Below are 15,074 nucleotides of genomic sequence, written 5' to 3'. Positions count from 1 at the left end.
AAGAAAGCACTTAATTTAACTTTGGACAAGCTTGCATCTTTCTTACAGCCTATATGAGGCACCAAGGTTCAGAATTTACACACCCAAGTTGAACGTTATAATGGGGGAAAATAATGCCTTGCAATTATATTTTGGTATTGCCTATTGTGCTTTTGAAATTTCTCCAACTCCAGCAATGGAATTTTATGTGTCTGCACATCACTGTTAGCATGCTTGTTATCATAAGCACCCATTGGTTAAAAAAAGGTAAAGAGTTGGGTTTCTTTGCTTATCTTCAAAAATTATCTGCCGATCAAGGTCAGCCAGCTGGACAAAATTCATGCAGCTGGAATAAGGGAATGATTCATGAACTAGATCACTCAGTTTTAATTAATTATTCTTCCCAAGAAAGAAGAGAAGCAACTCTCACCCCAGCCCAGCATGTCCAAAAATGAACAGCTCTGTACAATGTCTCCCACTGTCCTGGCTATGACATGAAAGGGACATTCAGGATTTGCTCCTGGAAAGGGAGAAGAGATTTATATACTGGAATTTCAAGGCATATGCTCGATGCACATTTTCCATGTAGCTCAACAGCTCGTAAGCAGCACTCCCGTAAAAAGCTGTCCCAATTCATGGTAATGGGACCGTTTAGAAAGGTTCTATTTCAGTCTAAAAAGCTTCATTTTCTTTCAAAGCTATTCCTTTTGTAGTTAGTAACTGAAAACGATAGCAAATGTTCATTGTGTGTGTTACATATTCAACATGTGGCTGCAAAGGAATAGCAAAGAAGTCAGTGAATGTGATTTAGAACAAAAAGACTGTAGGTGGTGCAGGCAGAGCTAACAGCAGTCTGAACGCCAGAATCTATCTTCCCTTCCCATTTCATCTTTTGCTCTCATTACGCTCTGGTCAGAAGCTGAAAAATCAGGGTTTTGGTGCAGTTTTGAGATTCTCAAGTCAAGTCACCTTAAACATTATTTATCCTTTAAAAGGTTTTTGTATTTAACTTTCCTACATATAGTCAAAAAAGCCAAGAGGACATTTGTCACAGTGTACGGATCTTACGTGTGCCTCTTCTAATCCCCCCTAAAATTTAATTGCATTTAAAACTCTGATTAGCATTTAACACCATCATAATATCACTCTTGTTTCTATCTTCTCTCTGATACAATGGAGATTCCCCACCAATTATGAGGGTCATGAACAAAACTCACACTCTGTTCCTGACAGAAATTAATCTGATGATCTCAGTTCTCAAACTCACAGCATTGAGTTAATTTGGCTGCAGGTACCATGAAGGAGATCTTTGGTGCTGAGCCCTGCAGGACACTTGTCCTCTGCTCACAATTGCACAAGAGGCTGACAGTGCAAAGGAAGGAGATAGAGAGCATGAGGCAGAGGAGGGATGCATGCGGGGATAACTGACACGTGGTGAGGTGCTAGGCTTCACTTGATTCTCCTGGGCTGACGTTTTCATGCATTACATACCATAGTGCTAGCTGCTTGTATTCTTTCTCAGTGCTAATGGAAATAACTTAGTCCTAAAGATTATGATAATGGATAAGAAGAAGCTTTTATCACTTGGCTGTAACACTGAAGTACTTCCCTGTGTCAGGAGTCTTCACAAATCATATGGAAGGTCCTCTTACCCTTCACCCACCTTCCTATCTCTGTCCAGCTATTTCACTGTAGTGTATAAGGTAGCCTCTTTACACTGTGCCTAGCTCCAAGATTTTGAGCAGCTTTAGCCCCTCTATCCCATCCAACTGCTCCCAAAACTTTACTGATCCTATCTACTTTAGCAATGTACTCCTGATGTCAGCTCATAAGGAGCTGACTTAAGCTAGAGCTGTTTCAGCTCAGACCATTTAAAAGAGAAGATACAAAAGTGGCAGTACAACAGGGGAAAGCTCTTCATAAAGTTCTCTTTGAAGCATGTCAAAGCCCCTTATGCAAGATGTGGTTATGTAGAGTCAGGGAATGCGTGCCATATTTTAAAAACAATAAGAAGCATTACAGATGAGCAAAGAAGGTAGTAAAAACCTTGGTGTCCTCCCAAAGACCATGAAAGAGGCAACGGTGGATCAGTTCTGCCTCCATGTGGTTATCACCTTTCAATAAAGATAACACATTTTCTAATGTGCACAAAGCTAAACATAAGGGCCCAAGTCATGGCTGTAACCAGAAAACATTCTCTTGCTGATTCAGGTAAATGAGACTAGCAGCTGTGTTAAACACCGGAGTACTGGACTGAGCACATTCGGGAAGTTGCTTCCATGTTTTTTCCCATTGCTGCCTAACGAGGGCTCACCTGTCTGCTGTGCCTCACCCCACATCTCTGGTTTCTTACCACAAGCAGGCTGATCTTGGTGGGTATCAGTATCCCACAATAATCAAAGCAGAGCTTTGTAGGCAAATGGATACCGAGCGTAAAACAGAGCAAACTTTTCTCTGTGATTACCATCTGTCCTCCTTGTCTCTGACTCTGTGCTAGTGCCTCAGCTTTGCTTTTTTGGCGCTATTCAGTGTCCAGGGATTGTTTGTTTATTTTGCCTTCACATTTAGTATTGATTAAATATTTATCAATGTTAAAAGAGACTCTGCACAGTGGGGAGGAGAGTAATCCTGTTTTCCCTGTGACTCTTATAAAAGTCCATTGAGGGGATAATGTATATGAATAGCAAGAGGTCCTGACAGGCTTTGCCTGCAGGAGGGGATGGTGGTGCACAGGGGCTTTAGGGTATGTCAGTTAAGCCATTGTATAGCTGATGGGTTTGTGCCAACGTGTCTGGAAGTAAGGATGGAACACGTATGGTGCTGGCCAAACAAATCAGCACCCTGAGCTGCAGCATTTACTGAAGAAAATGCTGATTTTCAACACTATTATTTATGCAACTAACCAGACAAGAAACCCAAAGATTTTGTTCCGAGCAAAGCGACTGTGGCTCCAGCTTAAAGGTTTTCAAGGGTTGAATTTGATTAAAACACTTTATTTTGCTTGGCCTGATGCCATCTCTGGGCCTGTCAGTCCCTACAGGGAGATGTCTGCAGATAGCAGTTCAACTCTTGTGCACGGTTTGGTATCGAGCGCATTGTGCCTTAGCAGGAACAAGTTGCTCTTTGGAGTCTTATGGTTAAAAAAAAAATATAATCAAAGGACTCTTATGGGAAGGGGGCACTGCTTATCAGAGGAGAAGCTAAATCCTTTACTTTTCAAGCACATTTCTCTTGAAAGAGGGAAGGAACAGTTCGCAGGCCACTCCCCACCCCCTGTGCAAGGCTTAGCCCACTGGGGTTTACTGCTCCCAACACAACAGCTACAGCAGAACAATATACTTTTTACCCAAAGCATCCAGTGCAGGGAAAAAACGGCCTTTGCAGAGGCTGGTTCTCTGCACAGTTAGGAGATGCTTGGTAGCCAATTTGCCCAGCCACAGTGGCTGAAAGGGAGTGCTCTGGGCTGACAAATTCAGTCTGGCTGCAACTTCTATCTACCTGTATTTGCTGCTGGTCGAAGTTTGAGTCGCTTTTTCTGTGGCTTGGGGACTGTTTTCTTTGCTCTTGTGTTTTTGTTTTTTTTGTTTTTTTTTTCTCTTGACTTTGCAGTTTGGTTTTACTTGAAATAGAAAAATCTGTGGCTGGTCTCTCTCTCCAGAGAACCAGGCCTGTTTTATTTTCTCTTTCTGGGCTAGATTGAGAAATTGATGTTCAAGCCAGGGCACAGAGCCCATATAGCTCCTTGGGTGAACTCCTGACTCCATGGACACTACATTTCTCTGACTTCAGTGGTACAAATGTATCCTTGAGTGGGTTTGGTATCTCTCAATTCTGGCATTTAACTAGTAGAGATAATAAGGCAAGAACTGTAGGGAGAGATACTCTGTAAAGGAGATGCACAGAGTATCAGTGTTAGGTTCCTGCTCTGTATGGCTGTCTGGAGAAACTTGTAATTCAAAGTTGATTCTAGCTGTTGAGCTTAAACTGTGCAAAGAATTATCCTATGAGAGTGTGCAATATCCTCTCTACCCTGTCTGTGTCTTAGTGTTGCAAAGATGTAGCTTTTGGCCTACCACTTTATTTAGGTTTTAAGAAAGCAAAGCAGTAGAAGAAATGGAAATTGCATGAGTACTTTTTTGTTCTAGGAGTTCATTGCTCTGCTGCCTTGATGAAAAGTTTGCCCCTAGGAGAAGATTGTACTGTTCTTCCCTTGACAGCTCTCTTCCCTCCACATCTCCTTTCCCCTTGCATCATATCAAAAGTGCCCAGGGAGCTCAAGCCAAGCCAGTATTGTTTCCAGGGGATTAGATTAGTTACGTCATTCTTGCTTGTCATGGGTTGATTGTTTCTGAAAGGTCAACCCAGGAGTTGTTTGTGCAAACCAGAGATAACTGAGAGCATCATGCTGTGAGATTGCATGGGCTCCTGTGTGGCAACTGGGCCAAACAGCCCCATGTCACCGTGAGCCCCTGCAAGAACCAACAAAGGAAACAAGTCCCCAGTATCGCCACGCCTCAGATGCTTCCCAGGTGGGTGCTGAATACCTGTTCTGATGAAGGGTGACATAGGACAAGAACATTGTAAGATGTCTAAGAGCTGTTTCTGCCTTGAAAAAAGTGGGAATGCTGTAAATTTTGGGCACCTGCTTGTGCTAATGGGAGTTATTTGAAATATTCCCATCCAATAAATTTACATATATTTCTGTAAATATTTTTATGGTGGTAAAACTAGTGTCTCTTCAGTGAACAAAGGATGTCCTGGTCTTCTCTGGGATGCTGGTGCTAATAAACATTCATAAAGCAGGAAGACCGAATTAGTTAAGCCAGAGTTTAAACTTTAAGGGAAGACTTGTGTGTATTCAGGAATACTAGGATTCTTATTGCACTGACCTAGTGCACGGAGGACAGACTAAGAAATAGAAAAAAAGCTGGTCTCTAATTTGGGTCACTTTTGGTTGAGGAGTCCAAGGGAAACACGGGGAAAAGCAGACACTTGTATATACACTTGCATGGATCCGTGTTCTGAGTAGGCTTGTGCCACACTTGCCAGACGACTCCGAAATCTCTGGGTGACACCTCTCTGAAAGGGAGAGAGCCGCACCTCTCAACAACTCAGCCATGTAACAGTTGTCATTCCTGTAGCAATATTCATTGGAGCCTCAAGACTTCCAGAATTTACTGTTAGGGAAATGATGCTTCATTCTGGAATAAAAATCCTTTCACTTCGAAATCAGTAGTATCCTTCCAAAGTGGAGCAACCCCTCTTCTTCGCTGGTGGTGTCAGAGCAGTCACCTCTCTCAGTTTCCTGAGGTAACAAACTCCCTGCATCTGATTTGCGAACACTGAGCATCTGAGTCTCCAGTGGTCTCAGCAGGGAGACTGAATGAGCATTCAGACTCTTTAAAGCATTACTAGCTTTCTTATTTAAACACTGAAAGTGGCAATCTTCACAAGGGCAGTGCAATTCTGACTTGGTAATTAGCAGTGCTGGGTAATTAGGGTGTAAATAAGGGGTCTTGTGCTGACAGTCACGGATCTTCAAGCACCATGTTTCGCATGCAGAAGCTGTTAATGCAGGGAGGGGGCATTCCTAATGTACCCAAGTGCACTTTGATTGAGGACCACTATGCACTGGCTTCAAGTCAAAGAATTCTGTTTCAGTATTCAAGGCTGTAATGGCTCTGCAGAGCAGCTAATGGGAAATCGGAAATGAAAATGCAAATGTAACATTGGTGGAAATACTGTGTGTGAGGCTACGTGGTGTTTCCTTTCAGAAGAGGTATGTTTGAGAGAGCTGGGTGTATGATTCACTGTCAGCAGCTGTGTTACTTGACCCAGTCATTAATTACTTTATTGATGCTCAAATGAAAGCAATGTGTAAACACAGGCTATTAAGATGAGGGGGACAAAGCCCAGCACACCCAGGTAAATGAGATCAATAGGTTCACTGCCTGTGGAAGAGATCTACAGCTGATTAGCACAGAGCCACTGACTTGGCCTAAGGTAGTATGGAGAGGCTGAAGCAGGGCGGGTGGGTCTACAGTATTCTCTATGCAGCCTGTTTACAAGTAAGCTGGTTCAAAACCACCGACTTAGAATATTTTCTCTAGCACTTTCTCTCTTCTGCTTTCATGTAAAACATTTCAGTTTTAGTTTGACCTATCTGCCTCTACATACAGCATAATCTTTTGCCCATTAAGTTATGCTTTGATACCTGGTTTTAGATGCAAGAATCTCCAATCATCTCATTTCTGTTTTCCCCTCTGATTCTAGCAGTTTACTAGTGAGCCATTTAGACTGAGGTTTGAAGTCTTTCAAAGTGAGGAGACTGGGAGAACAGTGGAAATGCATCGGATTTGGAGGACAGAACACAGGCTTTGGACTTTGTAGCACAAGGTGAAACAGATGCTTGGCCCCCTAGTTGCATGTTGTTTTTTGGAAGGGGTATTCTGAGAAAGAGGAAAAATAAGCTAACATCCTCTAGTGATCAGAGCTATGAATAGAGGTTTCTGAATAATCTTGAATCTTCTTACTGTTTTTTTAATCAATTGATTTACTTGGAGGTGCTGCCCTGAAGGCTAATGAGGCAGTAGAGAAATTTATGGATGATATTTTCCGAGCTCTGATGGGACTTTTTTAATGCCTAATTAACTTTGTATCAAGGCATATACCAATCCTCCTGAAATTTGAGCTGTTCAGAATCCAGTTCTTAATAATTTATACTCAGGACCAATGAAAACAGAGTCTTTGCTTTCCAAACTTACGCTTTCCTGATTTACCTTGTCAGACCTCGGGGAGACCACCAACATCACTGGTTCTAGGCCTCTTGTAGGCAAAGATTTGGAGCTCTCCATGTAAGATGTCATCTTATGATGAAGAGTTGAGGGAGCTGTGTGGAAAGTGAAATTGGTTGTGTGGCTGAGACTGAGAACAAACAAGTGGCTGCTTGGTAGATTATGTATCTCCTTTTAGAATAGTGTAGGGGAAAGACTGAGCCAAATATAAACAACTTTGGGAAGCCGGAAATACTTTCAATCCCATGAAAAGAACAATATTTGTGGAAAAGTTGGATAGCCTCATGCTGTATATAAACTATGCCCTACCATCTTCAGAACAATGCAAGCATCTCCACACAGTTTGTTTTTAAACAAAAGCCACCCAGAGATGTGAATGATGCTTTATGGCTTTGGTTTTTCTCATGGAATGTGTCTGTTTTCAAAGCGAGATGGCTTCAAAGTATCCTCAGGAGATAGAGGCCTTTGGACTTTGAAGTTGATACTGTAATTAAGGTCATATTTATATAAAAGTAAGCATTTGGGATGAGAACTCAGAGTTTCTTCCTTTCCTGCTGCTGATGTATGAGACCGGTGCAGCAGCAAATATTTTGCTTTTTAGTTCTGGACTTGGCAATTGAAACATCTCTCTTTAGCAGCATGTGCTCAGGGTTAGTACAGATCACTAACATTCACAAAAAAAGCAGCTGCCAAAGTGGTTGCTCGTGTGGTTCTAGGCATCACTCCTGGCAATTCCACAACCCTCTGAGGATGCTTGGAAGATGGCTCCAAGGGTTCAAGCTCAGGACACTTCTCTTAAATGCTGTTTAGAAACTGGATTACAGGAGCTGCTACAGTCTGTCATGTAAAGTGCTACAGAAACAGAATAAGGAATAGACTCTTCCCAAAACCTTTAGCACCTTATACTGTAGTGAGAGGAAGGTTTAAGGTAATTGAAGCCCTGAGGAAGGGAGGTGGCAGGAGGGAGTTGGGGTTCTGATTTCATGAATTTGAATCCTGTGTTCTAGCAACAGCTGTGCTACACTCTCCTCCTGGCTCTTCCCGAGTTTCATCACAACAGGAAGATTATCTGGCTGTCAGTTTCTGAAAACCAGGTAGTCTTCTCTTGCTTAGGCCCCCTGGATGTGCCCAGCTGGAGTTCTGTTTGAACACATCCAGGCCGTGCTTTCTGGTTCTCTTGAAGTACTTAAAAATGTGTTACCTCTTGTGACTATCAGAAAGTGGTGTACCAAGCTAGTAAGCTCTTTCTGCAAGCACCATTTGCTTCCTTTCACTTCCAAGTGGTTATATGTTTTCTAGGTCGCAGCTCAGCTCTCTCTTATATTACGAAATGAGAGGTAAGCATTTAGAAAAGTAGCTTGCTTTTCCTCAGCAGAGAAAGGAGAAAACCCCCAAATCTCCCCAGAAAGTAGTTTACCTGTAAGTGGCATTCCACCTGAGGGGGCATGCACTAGATAAACCACAATGCAAAGTAACTGGGCTGTTTCAAAGAGAAAGGAGGCTGCAAGGATGGGAGAAGTACTGATCCCAGTAGTTCAGGCTGCAGCAGTTTTGGAATGTTGCTTTCATGCAGGCAGGAATGGAAATCATTTCACATCTAGACCTCAGCTGGCATGATTTACTCTTCCTTGCAGTCCTGAGGGTGTCGTCATAAAATATTCCTCTGCCCTTTGCCTGCATCATCTGTCCATTCTGGAGAGGGGAGCTATAAACACTGGGTACGGAGAAACAGTTTATTCTCTTACACTGCAAAGAGGAAACCAAAGCAGAGTATCAAGCAGCTGCTATTAATGTGGTCTTAGAGTGGTAGACTGCTTAGTGCTTTAACTTATGGACTGTGGTGACTTCTCTTCACTTGAGGTTTCTCAAGAGGACTGAATTAATTCCTACCTTATAGCTCGATCGTCACAGGATACTTAATTCCGTCAGTTTCTGTGTGAACTCCAGCCACTGAGACTTGGGTGTTTTGCACAATGCTCTCTTTGTAACACCAAGAATGGGATCTAGGGTAGAGTTTTTCAATGAGTAAAAACTATACAGCATTATAATACAGATTTCCAGAAGTTCTACGAATCTACAAATGAGAGCCAGTGGGTTTGGACTATCTCATCTCAGTGTCTGTGTGAGAACCTGCAATGGGCTGCTTCTGGAGCATTTTTTATAGAGCTTGGTATGAGTGAGTTTGGGGGAAAGATTGTTGCCTGTTGATGTGACCTTCAAAAGGAGAGAAGGAATTTTAGGTTTGAGTACAGGCTGGAATGTCTTATTTCATGCAAAAGACACAAGAAAAGTTGAATTAATTGATGTATAATTCCCTAAGGGAATAGAATTTTATTAGAGGAAATGACTGCCAAAAAACCCCCTGAAAATAATTAATACCAGCACTTCCAGTTTAAGTGCTCTGAAAGATAGAAAAGGAGGAGAATTTATAATCCAGAGCACAGGAGCTGAATTCAGGGGGCTGTATGTTTTATTCAAGGTATTGAACAAGCTGATTCTGAGAAGCAGATATTTTACAGTTTCAATTAGCACAGCTTACTTTATTACTTTCTAGGCTACCAGACAGTAATTATCTTTGTAATGAGAAAGCTTTGCAGGTTTTCTAATTTGCACTGTATATACGGAATGAAATACAACAATAAACTATAATAAGAGGAAGTCAAATCTTTTAAGAACTTGAACCATCCATCCATTCTGAGTTTAAGAATACATTGTTGAAAATGAACAGCATGCAAATGTTGTGAACGTATCATCAGGCAAATTAGTGTTTATAAGCAAATAGACAGCATTTTAAAACCCCTTTCATTAGGGGGTGTGGTAGGAATAAGTGGAGCTGTGTGTGTGATGCAGCCCTTTTGTTAGAATGTATTTTGAGAAGGAACTAGTACAAGTTAAAAGATTAATGAATCTGTTTCAGGCACTTGTGCTTGAACTCACTCAACCTGCCTAATTTCAGGCACTGAAATGAGGAATCTAAGCTTTCCAAAGAGCCTCTTCTGGTGGTGTCCATTGGCAGGACAAGAGGCCATGGGCACAAACTGAAACACAGGGGATTATGTCTGAACATCAGGAAACTTTTTTTTTTTTTTTTTTACCGTGAGGGTGAGTGAGCACTGCAGCTGGTTGCCCAGAGAGGTTGTGGAGCCTTCATCCTTGGAAATACTCCAAAGCTGCCTGGATGTGATCCTGGCCAGCTGTGGTGGCCCTGCTTGAGCGGAGGGGTTGGACAAGGTGATCTCCAGAGGTGCCTCAAGCCTCAACCATTCTGTGATTTTGAGCTCAGAAAACCAGCTGAGAGAAGGAAAGCTTTCTGTTGTGTTGAGGAAGAAAAGATCCAGAATTTTGAATGGAACTACCTGTCCATTCTGCAAGACACTACCTTTACAACAGAGACAATTCCCAAGATGCAATTCTTTGCACCTTATGTAGTCTGTGTCCAAATCTACTGTAATTTAGACAGAGGGAAGGAAAAGTGGGCGCTGAAGAAAGTACTTATTTTTTCTTGTGAGGATCTACTTTCATGATTTGTACTGCACGGCGAGGTATCAGAGAGGCTGACCAAGGCACTTCCCAGGTGGTAAAACTGTCATTCCGGCATCCCAGTGCGTTCACTTACAAGTACAGCTCCGAGCTATGTACCCTGGTCCACCACTCAGATTGACATTTAATGTAGTGACGCACAAGTCTGTTTGCTGCTTTATCCTTTCATAATTTCCAGCTGTGGGAGTGCAGAGTTGAAGTGTAAATTCAGTTCCACAGCCTCACTAGCAGCAAGTGGCTAGTGACGCAAGTGTAATAGATAAGGGGTGTCACTACTTCAAAACCTATTACGAGACAAGAAGTCAGCTGACAGATACTTGACAGGTGAAGAGGTTTTGTCTCTAGTTTCAGGGGAACAAGAGGACTGATAGAACACTACTTGCTGTGGTGGTACTCGCAGCAGCATAGCCCTTTCTTATGCACTCTGCATAGTGGGGGGAAGACAATGAAAAAGAGTTGAGCAGGGATCCCACTTGGATGAGTTAGTTTGAACTGATCCCCTGTCTCCCATCCTGGTGGCATGCCATGATGATCTAGCCTACTTTTATGCTTGCTGAGAAACACAGATGTACCAATAAAAAAACCTGCTCTAGCCAGTGACATTTTCCTTGGAAGGTAGAGCAATTAGAATAGCAAACTCTAGTATTCTTCTCCTTCCATCTCAGCTGCGTTTGAGGAGGCCGGAACTGTGAAGCTGCTACACTTTGATACGGAGAAAGCAAACTAATTTAAAGGGAAGAAGATGAAAGGAAAAGCAGTTCTGTGTAGTGTTAACTTTTTTTGCATCCCCTTGAAAGCTTTTTATCTTTGGAGCAATCACCCTTCCTCTTTACAATTGCATAATTAGGATTCAGTTGAGTTTAACAAGCTCATGCTGTGATATTGTTAGTGAATTCCTAATACTGTGTATTCCGGGGTGCTATCTTAAAGACTGCTTAATAATAATAGTTTCATACACTTGAAGGATTTCAGCCACCAGTGTCCATCAAACACTGGCAGCTTTTCCACTGCAACCTCTTATTGTTGCCATCAACAGGAAGAGCTTGTATCTGCTGCCTAAGTGAGAAGGAGACTGCTGCTTCATATATTCATCTCTGCAGAGGACCTTGAACCCCTTCGAAAGGAAGGAAATATGAGAATATAAAGTTTTATTACTTATTTTGTTATTAACACAGGCAGTGAGGGTGGTAAATGATTTAAACAAAACTGCCAGAGGAAAGTGATCTTTTGAACTCATCACTTTGAGACTTAGATGCCTTGCAGGAAGATCTGCTCTGGTCCAGCACAATTTGTCAAGTTCAATAAAGAAGGAACTAGAAAGAATTGTCTGCTCTGTGTTAGATGGGAGGTCAGTTCAGATGATCTGATAGTCCCTTTTCCCTCAAAATTGTTGACTTGTGTTCATAAAGCCCACAGCAGCAGCAGACACACACACACAAAACAAGCTGCAACTGAAAAGCAGTATTTGGAAATGTTTTCAGTAGTTCCACTCTTTTTCCCTGCAATATGACCTTGCTTTTTCTGAGTGGAGCTTGACTTAATTTAAACTAGTGTGGCCAGGCAAAAATCAGTTGTGTTTGTATCTAGGTTCCCCAGCAAAAAAATGAAAGTGATTTCTTTCGCAGCTCACTGAGGGGCATGGACAGTGCAGCCTCTGATGCACTGAAATATGTCTTTCGCTACCACTGAGGTCTGTAACTCACTGACCTGATTATCACGAGGAAAACAACAGAGGACTGGGGATGCGGAGTGTAAATGGTTTAAACAATAACAGTGTCCCTCTCAGATATCCTAGGGGGCTTTCAGAAATAACTCGCATTGGAGTGTAGGGAAAATATATGCAAATATCTATATATATTAAAAAACTTCTCTGCAACCAGACAAAAAAGCACAGGCTTGAGGGACCTGAGGACTGTTTATCACTTTGGTTCCAACAGATAGTCAAATAAATAAAGTCCAGTGACATCTTTATAGCCCTGATGGAAAATGGTTTTATCTGGAGAGCTTATGTGTCTACACAGCTCTCTTAATCTGTGTTTTTAGGGACACAGAAAATGCCTTTTTACTTTGAACCATAGGGAATGATGAAGGGTGAGGTTCTCATGACCATAATGTCCTGTGGAGCTGGAAGTCTCAAGCTGTAGCTTCTCAGGTTCTGTTGGGCAGTGTTGTGCTAAGGTCTCTGATGCTTGCTGGAGTAAGCAACATGCCTGTTCCTTATCTTTATCCTTATCCACAGCCATCTCTTACTATCAGTATTATTAATTTTGTGCAATGTTCCAAATGTTCTCCAAACTTTCTGATGACAATCTACTGCGCGAGCTTAGGCCAGTTCTTCAGCATTTGAATAAGCTTAAGCAAACGAGCAGTGCCAAGATACGAGTCCAAGTTGGAGGCTGAGAATGCTAAGGATGGAGCCCCGAAAGGCTGAACAAAGGCTGAAACAATAGTTTCTTGGGGAGGAGGGGGGAGAAAAAAATTGCACTTTTAATGGCTATGTTTGTGACTGGGAGCAAAAAGGTGTTTCTACCCAACCCAGTGAAGATGTCAAGGTGGCACTAAAAATGACTTTTTATTTCAGACTTGGTTTAATTTTAATGTAGTTTTGGGGGATGTGAACAGTCCCTCAGCTCAGGCTTCCAGACTCCTTGAAATTCTTAGTTTTCACTTAAAAGCAGTAAATTACATTTTGAGTAGTTACTCTAGAGCAAATACTTTAAATACACACTTAAGCAAGATTCTGAAGAACAAGAATCCAAAGTGTCATTCAGAAACTACAGAATCACAGAACCATTCACCTACTTACTGTTTTTTAAAGAAAACCCTTGATGAATATGAAGTCGAATCTCCTTGTTTCAAGGAGTTTCTTCTAATGTTTTAGTGCTTGATGTTTGCATAATGTAGCCCTTCAGCAACTAAGATGGCTATAGGTAAAGAAATCAAAACCGAGACTGTAAAGGCTGCAGGGAAAGGCTGTTTTGTTTTGGTGTTTGTAAAGCAGGTAGTGATGCAATTGTGGTTCATAGCTGTCTGTCTAGGTACCTCCAAAATATAAATAATAACCTTCAGCTGCCCTTGATGGTGCTTTTAGAGCCCACCTGTTTCAGTGTTGCCCTTCCATGTTTCTCTGTGCAGTGATTTCCCCTTAGCTACAACTGCACCCTGTCAGAAAGAGCAGGGGGGGAAAACCCCTTATTGTGGAGCTTCAGTGACATCTTATCAATCTCATGACCCTGCTGCTGTACCGGAGGTTCTCTGCTGTGTCCGGCTTGACTATAATAAGCAGTATTTCCAGCACTGTGATTGCACATCCCCTCGCAGCGCTGACTTCCCACCTTCTCTGAGGGTACTGAGGTAGTATGTTTTCCATAAGAAATAAAAATTTTAAAGTTTCTTTCTCGGTGCGTGGGGAATGACAAAGGTTCAAATAGTTCTAGAGTACTGAAGTCTGTTACTTCCCTTCTGAGACGCCTCATTGAAATGCTGAATTAATGTCGGTATTGAGGAGCAAATGCAGAGGTATTATTTAGCAGCTATAAATAGACATTAAAATATTTAAAAATAAAAAGTCTGCAAACAAAGTAGGGAGGGTGCAAAAACTAGATGGAAAACCAGGAATGTATCAAAGCCAAATACTACTTCTTTACGTGAATGATATCCAAATTTCCCCACAGAAATCTGAAATAGATCAGACATTTCTATTTCAACAACCCTCTATTTTCTTCTTGGAAAGAGTTTGGTTGAGAAGAGCTGTTAGCTCAAACCAGACAGGGCTACGTGTAGTAATAGGCATTACAGCTCAAAAGAAACTGCCGTGTCCCTGCCTTGTTTTCTACGTTCAGGCAGAACTGAGATTTTATTTTACTCTAGTACCAATCCATAAAAGTGTGATTAGGAAGTCTGGCTTCCAAGCTGCTATTCAGCAGATGTGCCCATTGTAAAATTAGATCTCTTGTTTGTTCCCTGCCCATTCTTTTCAGATGTATCCCTTGCCCATCACCGCAGTGCAAACATGCGCATGGCACAGCAGACACGCTACAAACACCTAGGAAGAACTGGTCATCCCTTTCTTGTGCTAGAGAATGGAGCCAGGACAATTGTATCTGTTCTTCTGGTATCTTGTGGCTCCCCAGTGTTGTGCTTAGCTGCTGTTCTTCTCCAAGTCAATATGATTACTCAGAGTGGAACATTAGTAATAAAGGTCTCCGATTCTACGTGGCAGTTGTGCATATCCTTATCAGCCCCTTTCCAGTGATTATTTTCCTGGCTCATAATGTCATGACTTAGTCACCATAAAAATCCTGTACGGAAGGCATTCCTTTTCTTGGCCCTCTGGCTCAGTCATACGGCTGCAGTTTTGCACAAATAGGAATAAATAAGAAAACCAGTTCAAACACTAAGGGCTGTGTCTTCCTGTAGTAAAACCCAATATGGTTCCATTTATTTCCTAAGCTGTGGGGATTTATACAACTTGGTTTTTTTTCTCTCTTGTCTCTGATGTGGTTTTCATCCAAAAGCAAAATAAGGGAAAATAAAGCAGTTTGATCATTTATGGGACAGACATGATGGCCAATGTAATCACTTTTTTCATCATTTATTTATGAATTTGTGCTGAATTTGTGAATACTTTTGATCCTCTGAACTCCTTCACTTGACAAAAGTACCACTTGTTAAAGGAAAAGAAGTTACCTACCAATACATACTATGTAGGCCTAAACTAGGGATTAGGCTGCAAAACGCTACTGTAGTGGAAAACCTAAA

At 41.8% G+C, this 15,074-nt stretch overlaps 1 long non-coding RNA gene across 1 annotated transcript in view; it reads left to right on the top strand.

Moving 5' to 3' along the window:
- Nucleotides 1-15,074, top strand: part of LOC141970752 (uncharacterized) — a 46,320-nt gene that overhangs the window by 25,256 nt on the left and 5,990 nt on the right. The window lies entirely within an intron of this gene.

Source organism: Athene noctua, chromosome 26 (assembly GCF_965140245.1).
Source record: "Athene noctua chromosome 26, bAthNoc1.hap1.1, whole genome shotgun sequence".
NCBI classification, from domain to species: domain Eukaryota; kingdom Metazoa; phylum Chordata; class Aves; order Strigiformes; family Strigidae; genus Athene; species Athene noctua.
This window is presented reverse-complemented; position numbering and strand designations above follow the sequence as displayed.